The sequence below is a fragment of the Panthera tigris genome, chromosome A2 (assembly GCF_018350195.1).
Source record: "Panthera tigris isolate Pti1 chromosome A2, P.tigris_Pti1_mat1.1, whole genome shotgun sequence".
NCBI lineage: Eukaryota > Metazoa > Chordata > Mammalia > Carnivora > Felidae > Panthera > Panthera tigris.
The window spans coordinates 53,277,588-53,295,842 of record NC_056661.1 but is presented as its reverse complement, the minus strand read 5'-3'; the positions used below and the strand labels follow the sequence as shown (position 1 = coordinate 53,295,842).

General features: G+C 37.0%; 1 protein-coding gene across 5 annotated transcripts in view; it reads right to left on the bottom strand.

The window, feature by feature from the left end:
- The window catches only part of PPARG (peroxisome proliferator activated receptor gamma), a 135,676-nt gene that overhangs the window by 109,720 nt on the left and 7,701 nt on the right, over positions 1-18,255 (bottom strand). For 3 of the 5 annotated variants that reach the window (XM_042979525.1, XM_042979526.1, XM_007075445.3), the window contains exon 2: positions 1,451-1,523. The gene's annotated coding sequence lies outside the window, so the exon portion shown is untranslated. Of the gene's footprint in view, positions 1-1,446; positions 1,524-2,100; positions 2,120-18,255 lie in introns of those variants that run through there. The other 2 variants (XM_042979528.1, XM_042979529.1) reach the window with 2 other exon arrangements.

Genomic DNA, 18,255 nt, shown 5'->3' with positions numbered 1-18,255 from the left:
TTTAGGGACTCCAGTGTGACTTTTTTTCAAAGTTTATTTATATATTTTGTGAGAGACAGAGACAGCACGAGTAGGGGAGGGGCAGAGAGAGAGAGAGGGAGAGAGAGAATCCTGAGCAGGCTCCATGCTGCCAGTGCAGAGCCTGATGCAGGGTTCGAACTCATGAAACTCTGAGAGCATGACCTGAGCCGAAACCAAGAGCTGTATACTTAACCAACTGAGCCATCCAGGTGCCCCTCCAGTGTGACTTTTAAAGAACTTTTTATTTTGAAATAATCTGAGGCTTACAGAAAAGTGGCAAAGATAGAGAGCTCCCATGTACATTTCACCTACCTTCCCCTACTGCTAACATATTACAACCACAGTACAGTGATCTAAACTAATAAACTGGGGCACCTGGGTGGCTCAGTTGTTAAGCGCCTGACTTTGGCTCAGGTCACGATCTCATGGCTAGTGGGTTCGAGCCCCATGTTGGGTTCTGCGCTGACAGCTCAGAGCCTGGAGCCTGATTCTGATTCTGTGTCTCCCTCTCTCTCTCTCTCTCTCCACCCTCCCTCTCTCTCTCTCCAAAATAAATAAATATTTCTAAAAAACTAATAAATTAATGTTGTCACAATACTATAAACTACTTTATTTGGACTTCATCAGTTTTCCCACTAATGTCCCTTCTCAGTTCTAGGATCCATTCCAGGACCCCACATAGCATTTAGTTGCCATGTCTTCTTTTTCTCCAGATCTGGGTAGTTCTTCAGTCTTTCTTCTTTTAAACAACTTTGTTGAGGTATAAGTGATATAGAAAAACTGTACATATTTAACTGCACATTTATTTATTCAATAATCTACCTGTATCAATATGGAATCACATATGTATATTTTATTTGGGGAGCTATAATTCAATAGTATAGCTATTTAGTTGCTCAAATTATTTCAGCTTTGGCCATCTGGAGCTGGAAAATTTTGAGCAATAAAATAAATATCTGTAGTATCATATTTTAACCCCCCAAATAAAATACATGAGTATTGGATATTGAAATTACTTTCTCCTTTGTGAGTAGGGATCATGGTTGCATGGCCTACAGGGAACCAGGCAAGATATTACTTTTTTTTAATCTCAATTTAATTGTAAATATCATAGGAACCTAAAATAATATACTTGTACTGAGACTTATTTCTAAGGATCTAAGTTATTTTTCAACTTCTAGGTCACTCTTCTATCTTTGTTTTGTCTGTGACAAATACATTACTGGGTTCTCCTTCAACTGACTGGTAAATTATATAGTAGAAGGTATTCTGATAGCCAAAATAAAATCCCTCTAAGAAATTTTACAATAAAATACTATGAAGAATTTGCATGTTCTTTTAAAAAAATACTTTAAAAATACCAATTTAATAAGTAAAATAAATTTTAATATGAATTTAGAATAAAATAATAAATTCTGCATTTACCTACCGTGGAAGGGTGACTCTTGTTTGAGAAAATGACCTTCTTGCACACTGTGGCTTAAAGTTGATGTCTTTCAAATCTGAATAATTAAAACAAAAAAAACACAAAACTTTTGATATACATATACTCAAAGTTTTCAGACAACCTATGCTGCCAAAATGTACAAGCACAAATACATTTATTTTCTCTGTTGTATTTCATTCTGAATGCTTGTTTTCCCTTATTTTTATATTCTCTAGAAGTAACCAACAGACTACCAACAGACTCACTGTAAATCACACAGGGCTGGAAAATATTCTTAAAGAGACATGTATTAGATTCATTTCACCTACTTTCCTACTCTGTCACTGATCAGGAGTTAAGGTCCTTTATCTCATTCATCTTTTTTAAAAAATTTTTTAAAGTTTATTTATTTTTGAGAGAGAGAGAGAGAAAGAGAGAGCACACATGAGCAGGGGAGGGGCAGAGAGAGAGAGGGAGACACAGAATCTGAAGCAGGCTCCAGGCTCTGAGCTGTCAGCACAGAGCCCGACGCGGAGCTTGAACTCACAAACTGCGAGATCGTGACCAGAGCCAAAGTCGGATGCCTAACCAACTGAGCCACTCAGGCGCCCCTACTCATTCATCTTTTATGTCAAATTAATAATGACACTTACATTATTGGACAGACTTTAGAAAAACTAGATCTTAAAAGGATTAATAACCTCAAAAGACAGGTGTTTGATAAAGGTTAGAGACAGCAAAGATGCTATTTATTGAAATATAGAACTTCATTTTAGATGGCACATGGCTGTTACATGGTTACAGTAAAATTATAGGCATGTGTCACAATCATTTAGGGACAGAAGATGCAGCACATTCCACGTGGAGATTTTTAAAAGGAAAACCCAGAGAGTAGAGTATTCAAGTAAATGTGCCAAAGGTCTCAGGATTCATATCCCTGGTTCTTATGAAGGGCGCAGGGATTCTAGAATAGCTGTACATTCCATAAAGACAAAATAGCATCTAGTTCCAAAGCCTTATCATCATGGCCTTAAATGCCCCAACATCCAGACCTGATGACCTGCACAGTCTAATCGATACAGAATTCTAAATTTTTTTTTAATTCTACACCTTTGTAAGCTTGGAACTTGCAAAAACTATTCTATTACTTGATACATAACATAAAAATAGTGGATCATGAGTATAAAGTGTTATCCCATTTTGTTATTTCTAACTTGAAATATAAACTATAGCCAATGTATTTTGTTTGTTTCTCTAGCATTATTTAATACTTCTTGTTGGGAACTGAAAATTTCTTAATGTAGACTCAACATTAATAACAACTGTTTGTTTTCAGAATGGGAAATATTCTTCTATGGAAAAATCTGATTTGTTAGTGTTTCATTTCTGTATGTTTTGTTTTCTGACTGATTACTAACCTATATGAGAGCAATTTACATAAATGCTCTCTGATTTGTTAGTCAAAACCGAAGGAGTACCCACACCAAAACTATTCATTACATATAACATGTATAACACATGAGAAATAACTTTACCTATAATGGGTTACCACTTTAACATTTTTTTACACTTAATTCAACTAAAAATTCAACTGAGGCGCCTGGGTGGCTCAGACGGTTAAGGGTTTGACTTCGGCTCAGGTCACAATCTCACAGTTGGTGGGTTTGAGTCCCGTGTAGGGCTCTGTGCTGACAACTCAGAGGCTGGAACCTGCTTCAGATTCTGTGTCTCTCTCTCTCTCTCTCTCTCTCTCTCTCTCTGCCCCCCCCCACTCATATTCTGTTTCTCTCTGTCTCAAAAATAAACATTAAATTTTTTTTTTACAATTCAACTAACTATATGGGGAAAAAAAGGAAAGAATATTAATAAAGAAAAATTTGAAAAAATCTCCATCTGAAAAATTAAAGAATGTTGATTCCAGATTAAGGTAAATCATACTAGCAATGCTTGACACTGGTCTCAATTTCCCTTTGACATATATATGAATTCATAAAGAAGTAGACAAGAACAAAGTAAACTGCCATGTGTTCCTAGCTTGTGGCCCTAAGAGTTGGATCAAAGAGAAAATTGGGCCAGGTCCTGCAGCTTTCAGAGGCAGACAGGTTTCCATAACCTCCCCCAGGAACCCCTCCTATAACTGAGATCAGTAATCTCCTTTCTGAACACATTCAAAATTGCATTGTACCATACACTGAAGGTGTAGTTTCCAAACATAAACTACAGTAGGGAAGAAACAAGATCCATTTGGGGGGTAATGCATACCAAGGATCTTCCACATTCTCCACCTGGTCAGTTAATTACAGATTGGTTTATACTCATTAGATTGTAAATCCTTCTACTCATCCCTATAAACCAGAGAACCAAGACTGTGAAAACAGCAGACAAACCCCTTACATTTCAAGAGAACCCACATTCAATAGGGGCTGTTCATATCTACTCATCCAACTTTTTAGGTTCTACTAAAAATCCTCATGCAGATGTAAATAGATAATAACTTGGGCCAAAGGGCAATTTAATCAGACTAATTTGTCTGAAATGGTATAAATGGCAAAAGCTGACTTTTGAAACAACTTTCAGAAAACAGAAAAATAATTAACAATGAAAACCATCAAAAACTTATCAAAGAATTACTTCCCAAAAAGCTCTGGGACTAGATAATTTTCTAGATTATTTTTTTGTAACTTTCAAGGAAGAGATCATTCATTTTCTTGTGACAAAATTGAATGAATAAAAACATATACAAACTTGTGGTCAAATTACTTTTTCAAAAAGAGCGTAATATTGATATTAAAAGGGTGCCTGGGTAGCTCAGTCAGTTGAGCATCCAACTTCAGCTCAAGTCATGATCTCATGGTCTGTCTGTGGGTTCGAGCCCTGTGTCAGGCTCTGTGCTGATAGCTCAGAGCCTGGAGCGTGCTTCAGATTCTGTGTCTCCCTCTCCCTCTTCTCCTCCCCCACTTGTGTTCTATCAAAAATAAATATTAAATAATTTTTTAAAGAAAAAAAAGTAGTGAAAAACAAAGAGAAAAATACCAGTCCCACTTATTAATACTGATTTAAAATTATAAATAAAATGCTAATGAGCAAATCCAATCATATACTAAAGGAACAAACCACCATAATCAGGTTGGATTTACCTCAGGTAAAGATTTACCATCAGAATATCAATTAAATAACATGTCACAGCACTAGGTCATATTTTATTTTTTTATTTATTTTTTTTTTTAAATTTTTTTTTAACGTTTATTTATTTTTGAGACAGAGAGAGACAGAGCACGAATGGGGGAGGGTCAGAGAGAGAGGGAGACACAGAATCTGAAACAGGCTCCAGGTTCCGAGCAGTCAGCACAGAGCCCGACGCGGGGCTCGAACTCACGGACCGCGAGATCATGACCTGAGCCGAAGTCGGCCGCCCAACCGACTGAGCCACCCAGGCGCCCCACTAGGTCATATTTTAAAAGAAATGAGATGATTATCTCAAACAACACAAAAAATATTCAATAAAATTCAACATCCATTCTTGACATTGTTCCTTTAGAAAACTAAGAACCTTTAATAATGGGGATATTTATCTCACTCAGACTTACAACCAGTATCATCTTATTTGTGAAATATAATGACATTTCCCAAAATGTGTTCTGTAGGTAGCCAGTTCTTTAAGACTTTCCAACAGAAAAGTTTTACCATAAAAAAATTTGCACGTGTTACTCCTTTTTTTTGGAGATTAATTTATTAATCTCCAAAAGTGCATAAGAATTGAAAAAAAAACAGTAATAATCTGCCTTAACTCCTCAAACTTATTTGAACATGTTTCTTCACTTTCTATTATTTCACTTCTCAACCCACTTTGCTACTGACACTTAAGCAAAATTTACAAGTTGTTTCCTTCTTGCTAAATTCATTAGTCTCAATTTTCAATTCTATTTATCCAAAGTTGCTCTGGTGTTTGAAACAAGTGGTTCTCCTTCAGGGAAAAATGCTCTGATTTGCAGTATTTGCCAATTTCAGTGGTATAAATACTTCCACCGTGACTGAGTTCATGCTACCAACATGACGTCACTGAGCATGGAGATGGAAAGAACAGGCAAAGTGACACACGCTATACAGCATTTCTACCATACGGATATAATGAATGTATAATGTATAATGTATACAATGTATAATGTATACATGATTAGGAAGGATCAACAGTGTATAATGATTAGGAAGTGATGCCTGTGGTGTTTATTATGTTTGTTTTTTGTTTTTGTTTTTATTAAAAAATTTTTTAAATTATATATAGAGAGCACAAGCTGGGAAGAGGGGCAGAGGGAGAGAGAGTCCCAAGCAGGCTCTACACTCAGTACAGAGCCTGATGGGGGGCTCAATTCCATGACCCTGGGATCATGACCTGAGCCAAAATCAGAGTCAGGTGCTCAACCAACTGAGCCACCCAGGTGCCCCACACCTTTGTTGTGTTTTTTTTTAACATAACTTGTTTAAGAGCAAGTATACACCACTGTATTTTAAATAATGGTTGTGGATAATAACTGGCTCACAAAAATCTTAAAATTTTAACAGCTGACTTTCACAAGCCAGTCTGAGCTGGCTCTAGCACGCTGGTGTTCTATAGTATTTGATACTTGGTCCATCCTTTATCTCTGAAACTGTCTCCTTCTTTAGCTGCCTGAAGACCAGTTTCTCCTAGTTCTCATCTGGTCATATGACTACTACTAGGGTGGCTTTTCTTGGTACCTCTTCTTTCTGAGTGTTTCTATTTTATGTGTCCTGAAAGTTCCTTCTTGGCTCACCCTTTTCCATAAACACATCTGCTTGCTTATAGCTCCTCCATCTTTATCTGTAACCACAACTGTTCTCTCAAGAGTTCTAAATTTGTATTTCCAACTTTTTTTTGGACACTGCTACCTGAGATCCTTCAGGAACCTCAAACTCAACACCACCCAAACTAACAATCCATCTTCTCCCTCTAAAGAATGAAAGAAACACAACTCAACTCATAATTGGGCCACTCCTCGTTCCCTGTAAGATTAAAAGGAATTCCATTCTTTACTCAGGTATTTCAAAATATGTTACAGAAGATTCAGTTCATAATCACAAGCCACGCTTCTCATATCCCTTTTCCCTACTTCCCTTCAATTTTTTTCACACACTGCACTCTCCAAAATGTCTCCTTCACCTAAACCCCTCCTCCTCAACATTTTCTCCATTCCCAGCCCAGTAAATCCATAATCTCTCCGCCTTCCTCCCCTTTTCCAGCACTTTAAGATGCCCTCCAGCTTTTCATACCCGGTTCATTTCTACTCATTCTCCAGCAATTCCTCACAAAAACTAGGAAATGACCTTCCTTGCAAGATCAACTTTTCTAAGGGTAAAGGAACAGGGTGTTGTACTATCAAAAGAAAACTCTCTTTGGTGGACTGGGAGGAAACTGAAAGTATATGAACTTACCCAAATGACTAATTTTTATCCCATCAAACCAAATCTTTCACTAAATTCCCCCTAAATGCTGGCTGATTCCATTACAGTCCAGACTCAAGAAGGGCCAATTATATTCTTCCTTAGACGTTCACAACAGTCAAATAAAACTTCCTATTAAATTTGCCTTTTGATCCTGAGATGACAAAAAAAGACTTTTGCGTAAGAGACTCAACAGGTAGAGGAAAATGGAAATGAACAATCTCTTAACAGTGGTTGGTTTTAAGTGATAGTGGAATTACTGAACGTAAGTTACAGATCTGGTGATTTACCTTGTCACAAGTTACAAGAATAAGTACTTAAAGTTTCTTAGCACTTACAAGACACGCAAACTGATGCAGTGAACCAGAACAACTAAAAGTTTAGGTCTAATCCACAGTTATACCTGAATACAGTTTATATTTGTGTAGATCTAATTGTTAAGTGTGGAATGGTGGTAGTGGTAATGGTGGTGAGAGTGGGAGTGTAGACATCTCATTCTCTAGCAAATTAAATACTGCAAAATTAGGCTGTTTGTTAAAGAATACAAGACAGGGTGGCTGGGTTCAAACTATTTGGGTTCAAATCCTAGTTTTATCACCTGGCAGGCTATTTTTACCTTTCTGTGTTTATTTCTTCATCTGAAAAATAGAGATAACAGTGTGTACTTTCTATGGTTGCTGGAAGAATAAAATGAGATAATGTACGCAACGCTTAAAACAGAGCCTGACACAGAATAAGTACTCAATAAACATTAATTATTACTATCAACAGCTAGATTACTCTTTTGGTGCTTGAGAACAGTCCTTTAGAAGGATAGTTTAGTGACATTTTGGCTAAGGATTTAAGCTGTGGAGTAGACTAAAGGGTAGACTGAATGCAAAGAAAGCATTCTCTAAACATGAACTCATACGGTTACATTTATAAATCAATTATAAACTAAGTTATCCTAGTGACAATATAACTCCAAAAAGTCATGATAGCTACTTAGGATTAGGAAGTAGAATGAGACTGTAGATTGGAAATAAAAAATGACAATTATTTGCTGAGCATCTGATATTTGTTAGCAGTGTTCTGGGCTCTGAGGATAAAGAATGAACAAAACAGACAAATGTTCCAGCTCTTGTGTAATTGCATATATGAAGATGTAATAAAAAACCTAGATCATGAAGGATCATATGATATATCTCATGTAACTGGCATTTGGAAAAAGAGATAAAACTAAGGTTGTTAGAGACAATTAGGAGTTACTTCAACAAGCTACTATGCTTTACCAGGATTTACAAATCAAGGTCTATTGACCCCCTTCTCTCAATATGAAGATCAGTGATTCAAAAAATTTTTATAAAACCAATCAAAATCCATGTGTAAATCTCAGAAAGAGCAACATAAACATTTTGTTCATGCTAAATTCAAGATAAAAAAAATCCATACTTCATCATTTGACAAGTAGATAAGAACACATTTTATTTCCATATTCTAGTTAGAGACCTAACCAAAGACAGACAAGTTAGGAATTGGGAAACAGAGAAAAAAGGAAGAAAGCCATTAGAGGCGAGAAACAGAGAAAGGGGAAAGAAAAAAAAAAAAAAAGGAAAAAAGAGAATATAGGAAATGGCAAAAATGAGGGGGAAATAAGGAGGGTGGGAAAGAGAGGGAATTAGAAGGAGAGCTAGAGCAAGAACTGAGGGGACAGCCAGAGGACCTCAAAAATCCAGATTAGTCACAGGTAATAACTTTTTATGTTTAAGTTCAGCTATTCACTGGATATAAACATCAGAAACTGTCATCATTGGTATTTTATATATTATACAGAAATTAGAACCCACTAAATTATATAACCACACTGGTATTTTTACACTGATAACTACAGACAAATGCTACCTTCAGAAGACTACCCTGGCTTTTCTCTAAATTCACATTTTCCCTACTTTGGTGCCTATGCTCATACTATTTTTCCATTTGAGATGCTTTGTCCACCATCACCCCACATCCAATGAACAATACTCATTAAATATTTATTTAGTACCTACTATATACCAGGCACTATTCTAGGCACAATTCAAAATTTTACACATATTTTAATGAAAATGGGTTATTTTAGGAAAATATTCTACTAGAACAAAAATGATTTCTTTCTTCTGCAGTTAACCTTTCTCTTCATTTGATACCATAAGCACTAAAAAAATAACATTCCTTACTTAAAAGCATTCTAGAATCTTCCCCAAAATATAGTGAGGATAACACTCCCATAGGAGTGTAAGTCCTACAGATCCTCCAAAGTGCAATTAATCTGTATTAATTCCAGCTGCTAAATGTTGACACTACAGTTTTGAAGCTTATAATAACTATGTCAAAATGTTAAACAGCAGGGGTACCTGGATGGCTCAGTCAGTTAAGTGTCTGACTCTTGATTTCCGCTCAGGTCACGATCTCGCAGTTCATAGGATCAAGCTCCGCCTTGGGCTCTTTGTGGACAGCATGGAGCCTGCTTGGGATTCTCTCTCTCCTTCTCTCTCTGCCCCTCCCCCACTTGCTGTCTCTCTCAAAATAAATAAATAAACATTTTTAAAAAGTTAAGTAAGAGGTGCCTGGGTGGCTCAGTTGGTTGCTCAACTTCGGTCAGGTCAAGATCTCACAACTCGGGTTCGAGCCCTGCGTTGGGCTCTGTGTTGACGGCATGGCCTGCTTCAGATTCTGTGTCTCCCTCTCTCTCTGTCCCTCCCCCACTCACACTCTCTCAAAAAAAAATTAAAAAAAAAAATAAAAACAAAAATAATTAAAAAATAAAAAGTTGAATAATAAAAGTAATTTGAAATTTCACCCCCATCAAAATGGAATCCCAAAGACATTCCCAAAATGGGTAGTCATGGCTGATCTTGTTCAACCCAAGCAATATATCACAGGAGGGAGAACAAATGATTTTAAGATCAGCAGCATGACTGTGATTTAGATAACTTGCTTCTGCAGATATAAACATCACTTGGATGAGGAACTTACCACAAATATTAAAGGTGGAATTAAATGATGGGTGAGAAGCCATTAGAACAGTACTTTCTTTAAAAAGAACTGTGGAACTAACTGTACAGATATGCTTAAAATTGAATGTGCATTCAAATTTAGGTAAACATAATTACAAATTCTGATGAAAATGTCTAGATACTTAGTATACACTGGTGTTCCAATGCAGTCAACAGCGAAAGAAATATGTTCTATGAAATTAATATTATAGGCTAGGGAACTGCTAGGGAATCACCCTATAAGTCATCCGGTTTATTTGTACTATCAAACAATACGTCTTGACATTTTGCATGAATGTCTCTACTGACATAGTATTCACTTCCTCACAACGCTTCTCCCATCATTGGACAATTGCAGTAATTAGAATCCTTACATTGAGCTGAAGCATGCCTCCTTTTCATTTCTAAAAATCCTTTGACAAAGGGCTATCTAGGATACAGGAAGCTCCGTAAGTCTTGCCTACTGCTATACTCTCAGTGGCTAGCACAATGTGTGACACATAGTAAACATGCCATAAAAATGAGTACATGGCTGATGACTGCCTACAGGACTCAGTCACGAAGTCCAGTCCAGTTGTCCTTTAGGGCTCCAACTCTGAGGTGAAGGAACTTTTCTTTCCAATCCTTGTGGATACTTTTACAAAATGCGAAATTATGTGGTTGAATGTCATGACAATTTAAATGCTTATGCTTCCATTTGCACTTACCTTGTACCAACTCAGAAACTAAGGGTTTATAAGCAGATCAGTCTCATTTTCCCTACCTCTTTGTTCCTACAGGCCCTGCTCATTTTATGTCCAGATGTTGCGATAGCCTCCTGTTTTCCCTGCACCCTACTGCCAAATTAATCTCCTGATTAAATCATCCCACTCCTTTTCTCAAGACCTGGAATCTCACCACTCCTTATAAGATAAAACCCACACTCCTTTGCCTGCATTCCAGACCCTTTCTCATCTGACCTAAAATCTGTATCTCCAACCATATTTCTCCTACTCACATACACGTACTACATCCACTTCAAATGCGTTGATCTCTGCAGAGTTCCCCCCAACCCATGCTTACGCATTATTCTAGGCTTTGTTTTCTTAGGCTGGATATTCCTTTCCCCTCCTTTTAGGCTGCCTCAAACCCTGAACTTTTTTTTTTCTTTGTTTTATGGGGAAAAATTCACAGAACACAAAATTAACTATTCTAAAGTGCACAACTCAGTGGTATTATGCACATTCTTCAAGCTGTGCAACCAGCACCTCTATCTAGTTCCAAAACATTTTAATCACCTCAAAAGGAAATCCTGTACCCATTAAGCAGTCACTCCCCCTTCCCCCAGGCCCTGGCAACCACTAATCTGCTTTCTTTCTCTATGGATTTGCCTCTTATGGATATTTCATATTAAAGGAATCATACTTAATTCCCGTGTTTCTTTTTCTGTATATATTTTTTTGTTTTCTCCCCAAAAGGTCACCCTGTCAATCTTTGAATTTTTCAAGTTTGTTTAACCCATCTACATGTTTTTTTCTGGGTACACCCTCCACTCCCCACCGATGTGCCATTTCCTGAACTTTTGTAGCATTTGCTTTCTGTCTTACTTATTTTAGCTCTTAATCATATACTGCTCTGAAGTGTTCGTTACATGTTTCAATTTCACCCCATTTTGATTCATGTGGACTATAAACTCCTCCTTCTAGCAGCTTTGGTGTCTCCCTTTGTGCCTACAGCCTACCTGAACATGTGTGCCATCCACAGTTTCCAGCCATACACAAATGAATAACAAAACTAAGGAAACAAATCTGGATCATCAGCAAGAGAAAGCTTCAAACTCATTTCAGTTCATCTTTCTTTTTATCAGGCTCTACCCTCCCAGCCATTTTGCTTCTCTCTCTTGGTATTTCTATCAGGGCCCTTCTTTGCCCTAGTAGGAGGTGAACAGGTGTGGCTACAGAAGGATAATGGCAGGCTGCCCAAGGGTGGAGAGTGCAAATTCCCTGCATTGATCTTTTGCTAAGGGACTCCTACCTTCATTCTATATCCACAGAGGGAAAGCCTGCTGAGAAGAGGGGGTGTACAGAGATGTCACAAGGCCATATAAAAAAAAGGTTCCTCTATTTGCTTTGCTTTTATATGTATATCAATTTCTTTGGTATTTTGATTTGAAGTCACTCATAAACCCATATCTGCCTTGTGAAAGGAGATTAACTGTTAAATAATGACGGTAATACCTGTGATTCATATATGAAATAGCACAGTGATTAAATTATTTTATATACTATAAACAAATCAATAGGCCCAAACTTGATACTCTTTTATCTAATATTTAACAAAATGTTTGAAAAGGATCCTGTTTTATTTTATGCATGAGTAAGAAGTCTTAATGACATTTTAATGTACATTATTATGAGTTTTTCTCCAGCTGTAGTATTAAATAGAATTTGTTACAGTTGCTATTAGAAGCCTCGAAACAAGAATGTAAAACAGTGCTCTGGCCCTTAGGCCATTTAAAACCTGTTTTTCTGACCAGAACAACTAAAAGATCCAACACAGAATGCTGAAGTCTATAATTAACATTTTTCCCCCTTTTCATATCCCATTTTGCCCGATTTACAACAAGTAAAATGGATCTCTCTTCTGGCATTAATTTCAAATCATTATTTATCATCAAAAAATGTTAAATACAATAAAGAGTAATTTAGGGAATTCCTTAAATATGTAGAGAAGACTAGCACTGAGAATCCGATACAAGTGATATGAAAAAACCTGTCCTCAAAATCAGATCGAGTTTAAAAATATTTTTAAAGTACTTAGAATGTACCCAGCCTCTCTGTGCTACAGGCTGTGAATTAGGGAAATCAAATCAAATTTAGAAGAATTCATAAAGTACTTCTAATGCACTCAGTCCCCAAGCTACAGGCTGTGAATTAGGGAAATCAAATCAAGTTTAGAAGTATTTATAAAGCACTTATCATTGCCAGTCCCCTGTGCCATAGGCTGTGAATTAGGGAAATCAAATCAAGTTTAGAATTTTTATAAAGTACTGATAATATACCCAGTTCCCTATGCTATAGGCTGTGAATTAGGGAAGGTATGCAGTACATATATATGTAAGAGGAATAAGAACTACAACATTCATTTCTATCCTCTATGAATTAACAATTTTTCTTGGTACACAGAATTCATACATAAAAATTGTAAGAGGGGCACCTGGGTGGCTCAGTCGGTTAAGCGTCCGACTTCGGCTCAGGTCATGATCTCATGGTTCATGAGCTTGAGCCCTGTGTCAGGCTTTGTGCTGACAGCTCAGAGCCTAGAGCCTGCTTCAGACTCTGTGTCTTCCTGTCTCTCTCTGCCTCTCCCTCACTTGTGCTCTATCTCTCTCTCTCTCTTAAAAATAAACAAACATTTAAAAAAATATATGTAAAAAAAATTGTAAGACATGACAGCAAAGAATCAGCAAATATAAATGTGTAATACAAAATATGGGATGCATTAAATTACATTTCAGAGTAGATCTGGCTTCTAATTGTTTTCCTTCAGCTAAGATGAAAATTAGCTTGCATTTCCTGAATTCAAAAGCTGGTGGCCAGTGTAAATATTTTACATACCTTGCATGACAAAGGACATCCACCTGACGTTTTAAAACGTAATGTGCTTAATGGAGACAAATTAATCGTGTGTATGTATCGTACTTTGCTAGGATTAAAGATTGTTCCAGCAGACACAGAGAAATACACAGCATGAATCATGTGCACAACCTAAAAATGTCTTAGATTTTCTCGGCTTTTACTGTACTGTGGTTATATGCCTCCCTGGTGCTAGATGCTGGTTCACCTACCCAGCATGATATGCTCTCCAGACTAAGAAGTACTAGTTCACTGTCTCTAAGGCCATGTTTTCAGATGGGCAGATTTTATTTCCTATGTAAGGATATCTAGTGTTGAAAAGCAAGTGGTCAGTCATTCATTAAATGTTTGTGGAGTTTGTGGAACTGAATAAACTGCAGTGAAATCTGTAAAATTTGAGAGTTTCGATTATATCTGAACTATATTGCACTCTATTTTGCCATGGCAGCCTATATATGAATGGATTAATTCTATTTAACTTCACATAAGCTCCTTCAAAATGTATTTTCCTTATCATTTTTCCCCAAAAGTGTCATGTTGTTCACAACTTATGTTTAAGTGGTTAATAAGATATTTTCTGTCAATGTAACATCAGAACCAAAATGACAGACAATTTATATGTGAGTATAGCAATTGGAAATAGCTATAATAAATCATCTGACCAAAGGATAGTCATTTCAAACAGTATCTGGGTTTCCGTTTGCTCAAATATTATAGTCTAGATATATAAAAGTTCTTTATTGGTTTTTTTTTTTAACGTTTATTTCTATTTTTGAGACAGAGAGAGACAGAGCATGAACGGGGGAGGGTCAGAGAGAGAGGGAGACACAGAATCTGAAACAGGCTCCAGGCTCTGAGCTGTCAGCACAGAGCCCCACATGGGGCTTGAACTCACAGACCACGAGATCATGACCTGAGCTGAAGTCAGACGTTTAACCGACTGAGCCACCCAGGTGCCCGCTTTATTGGCTTTTAAAGAAAAGTAGCTAGGGGTGCCTGGGTGGCTCAGTCGGTTAAGCGTCCAACTTGGTGTCAGGTCACCATCTTGCTGTTCACGAGTTTGGGCTCTGTGCTGACAGCTCAGAACCTGGAACCTGCTTCAGATGCTGTGTCTCCCTCTCTCTCTGCCCATCCCTGCTCACGCTCTCTGTCTCTCAAAACTGAATAAACATTTTAAAAAAAATTAAAGAAAAGTAGCTAACTTTATTTCCTGGGGGTGGGGGGGATTTTAAAAAATATTTTAATGGGATAGTCCCAGTGAACTTTGTTTTACATTTCTATTAAGTATAAATAATTTTTCATAAGTAATTAGGTTACAAACTCACTTGTATAATTCACCCCTTAAATATTTTCACTGTGAGAGGTGCCTGGGTGGCTCAGTTAGTTAAGTGTCTGACTCTTGATTTCGTCTCAACTTATCAGGTCATCATCTCAGGTTTGGTTTCTGAGTTTGAGCCCCGTGTTGGGGCTCTGCGCTGACAGTTTGAGGTCGGCTTGGGATTCTATGTCTCTCTCTGCCCCTCCCCCACTTGCACACAAGCACTTTTTCCTCGCCCTCAAAATAAATAAATAAAAATTTAAAAGTATACATATATATATGTATATATATATATATTCACTGTGAGAACATTTAAAATAAATCTTTTGCAAAGTGAATAATCACCTTGTCATTTGGATTTTCAATAACAGTAGTACCCTATTAACAAAGGGTGCATTCTACCTTCTTTGTTAATAAATTTATTACTGAGAAGACAGAAAGTAATGCAATAATACATTATTCATAGTATATAATACATACATATGAACTAAAATAATATAGTAATAAGGGACCCAGGAAAAATATTCAAGGACACAGGTTTTCCCCTACTTCATACGCAACTCAAAGACAGCTGTCTGACTCCATGTTGGTCTAGCAATGCTGCCTACTCACAGGACATGGGCCAACCTGTGGCTTCTCTAGATACCACCTCTCCCACTACTGTTCTTGTTAAATCTAGTTGACAATAATCATAAATCCTAGGAGAGATGGAAATTGTTAGTCTTGTTCATTGCTTTATCCTTCTTCTCTAAAACAGCTCCTGGCACAAAGGAGGAGCTCAATAGATATTTGTTGAATAAATAAATCTTCGTTAAAAAGGAACTTCTTCTCAGTCAATCTGTCCTTCGAGGTATCATCACATGAAGTCTGTGTTAACCACAAACAAACTCTAAGTGCTATAAACTGAATTTTGTTAGCTGAAGTTTGCCTTGTATTAAGGACTAAATTATCAGAAACGGGGGAGACAGAAAGAAGAGAGAAATATTCAATATTCCTGATACAAAATTTATAAAAGCTTTTACAACTGTTTTCATTTAGATAAAGGTTATTCTAAAGACATCAAGCTGGGGCGCCTGGGTGGGTCAGTTGGTTAAGTGTCCGACTTCGGCTCAGGTCATGATCTCGCGGTCTGTGAGCTCTAGCCCCGCGCCGGGCTCTGTACTGACAGCTTAGAGCCTGGAGCCTGTTTCAGATTCTGTGTCTCCCTCTCTCTCTGACCCTCCCCCATTCATGCTGTGTCTCTCTCTGTCTCAAAAATAAATAAACGTTAAAAAATTAAAAAAAAAAAAAAGACATCAAGCTGATATAAACTCAAAAGAGGTTCCAAAGAAAGTGACAAGAAAAATGTAACCTGTAATCTGGTTCAAAGGCAAAACCACTTAATTTTCCCTTTAGGATTTCTAGAACAATGCAACAGAAAAAAGGAAAAATGAGTTAATTCAAAGGCTATTGCTCTGGCCTGTTGTATGCACATATACTTGTATGTATATTATATATTGCTCTATGTTTATTTATATATTATATTAAATACACATTACATATATAATATACTAAAAATATACCTTTTAGGGATACCTGGGTTGCTCAGTTGGTTGAGCATCCAACTTCAGCTCAGGTCATGATCTCATGGGTCATGGGTTTAGGCCCCATGTCAGGCTCTGTGCAGACAGCTCAGAGCCTGGAGCCTGCTTCAGATTCTGTGTCTCCCTCTCTCTCTGCCCCTCTCCACCCCCTCTCTCTCAAAAATAAATAAACATTAGAAATTTGAAAAATAAATAAAAAATAAAAGCTCTGTTTGTCAGTGTATGCTAAAGATCAAATAGGGAACATAAATATAAACCAAATCAAATCTTACGTATGGCTGAGAAAATTAAGAGGCTGTAACAGAGATGGGATATTTTTCTCCTTTCAAATAGAGGCTAGTCAAGCAAAGACTACAGAGGAGACCAAAATGTGGAATAAAAGTAAGTATGAAATAAAATTGGATATAACCAAAAAGAATTCATGTGGTGTCTTACCATTATCTTCACTGGCTTTCAAGGAATAAAATAGGTAGAGGATTCTCAATGTTTGATTTGCTCTTTCCCTTGATTTTTAGTGATAAGAGTTACAGGCATACTAAAAAACAGAAAAGCTATAAATGTATCCTTTTAGTTACAGATGTAATTTTATATTACTGGCTAAACTTTGGAAAAGAGGGAAAAATATAAACAATTTTAAAACCCTCACTATTTAACATAACTGTCATAATTTTTGTATATTCCTTCCCTTCCAGACTTTTTCATACACATACATTTATATAAGGTTGTAATCAATAGTGCAAATACATTTTATGCTACTTTCAATATTTTTCAGATTTGTTATCATTTTCTAAATTGTCATTGATGAGTGTGTAACATTCTACCTACTGATTACACCATAATTTACTTAACTGTTTCCCTGCTATTGAATAAGTTACTTCTAAGTGTTGGTCCCTATAACAATGCTTTTATGAAAGTCTCTGTGTATATTTTTTTTCCTATATCCTGCATATCTTCGGGAAATGTTCCATAAGTATGAGTACAGCATCCCAGTGTTTGATACACTGCCTGGTCTCTTTCTAAGCAGCCGGAACTCAATCATAGTGACATCAGAAATACATAAAAGTACAAGTTTCTTCAATTCCAGAACCAAAAATTTTAGAATTAAAAAAAAGTATCATCAATAATCACTAGGAAGGGTACACAGATGTTCTACTATTATTAAACTGGAATTGAGGCGTACAAATCCATTATCTTGTAAGTCTGTTTAATGTGAAACCTCTGGGGGTGAATCATCCCCAGTGAGCTTATAAAACCAAGTCCTGAAGTTGCAGTATTTGAACTTGGAGACTCAGGATTCCTGACGACCATTCTAAGGTAAGAGGAACCAGTAACACTCAGACTATGAAGTGAGCCGGCTAGTCTCTCTTGACACAAGCTTACTGACAACACTGAGCTTCTTTAAGTAATACAATGCCAAGCCAATGGAGTTAATTTTACAGGATGATCCCAAGAGAGTCTATCATGGGGAGACTGCAGCAATGAACTTAACTATAGCAAGGGTAAGGCCCACTAAAAATAATCTAAACTAAGTGCACTCATCAGTGTAGGTCCAGGCCATCTCATGGGATGCAGGAGAAGGGGGGTTCCAAAAACAGTATCTATCAGAATTTTTTTGGAGAGTCTGTTAAAACATATCCCCAGAGTTTCTCTGACTCAGTAGGTTTGGGTGTGGCCCTAGAATTTGCATTTCTACCAAGTTCCCAGATGATGCCGATGCTGCTGGTCCAAGGACCACACTTGAGAACCACCGCCTTGGACGATTTCTTCATTCTTTTTAAAACATTTATTGAGTGCCTACTAAGTATGGTGCTATATGCTG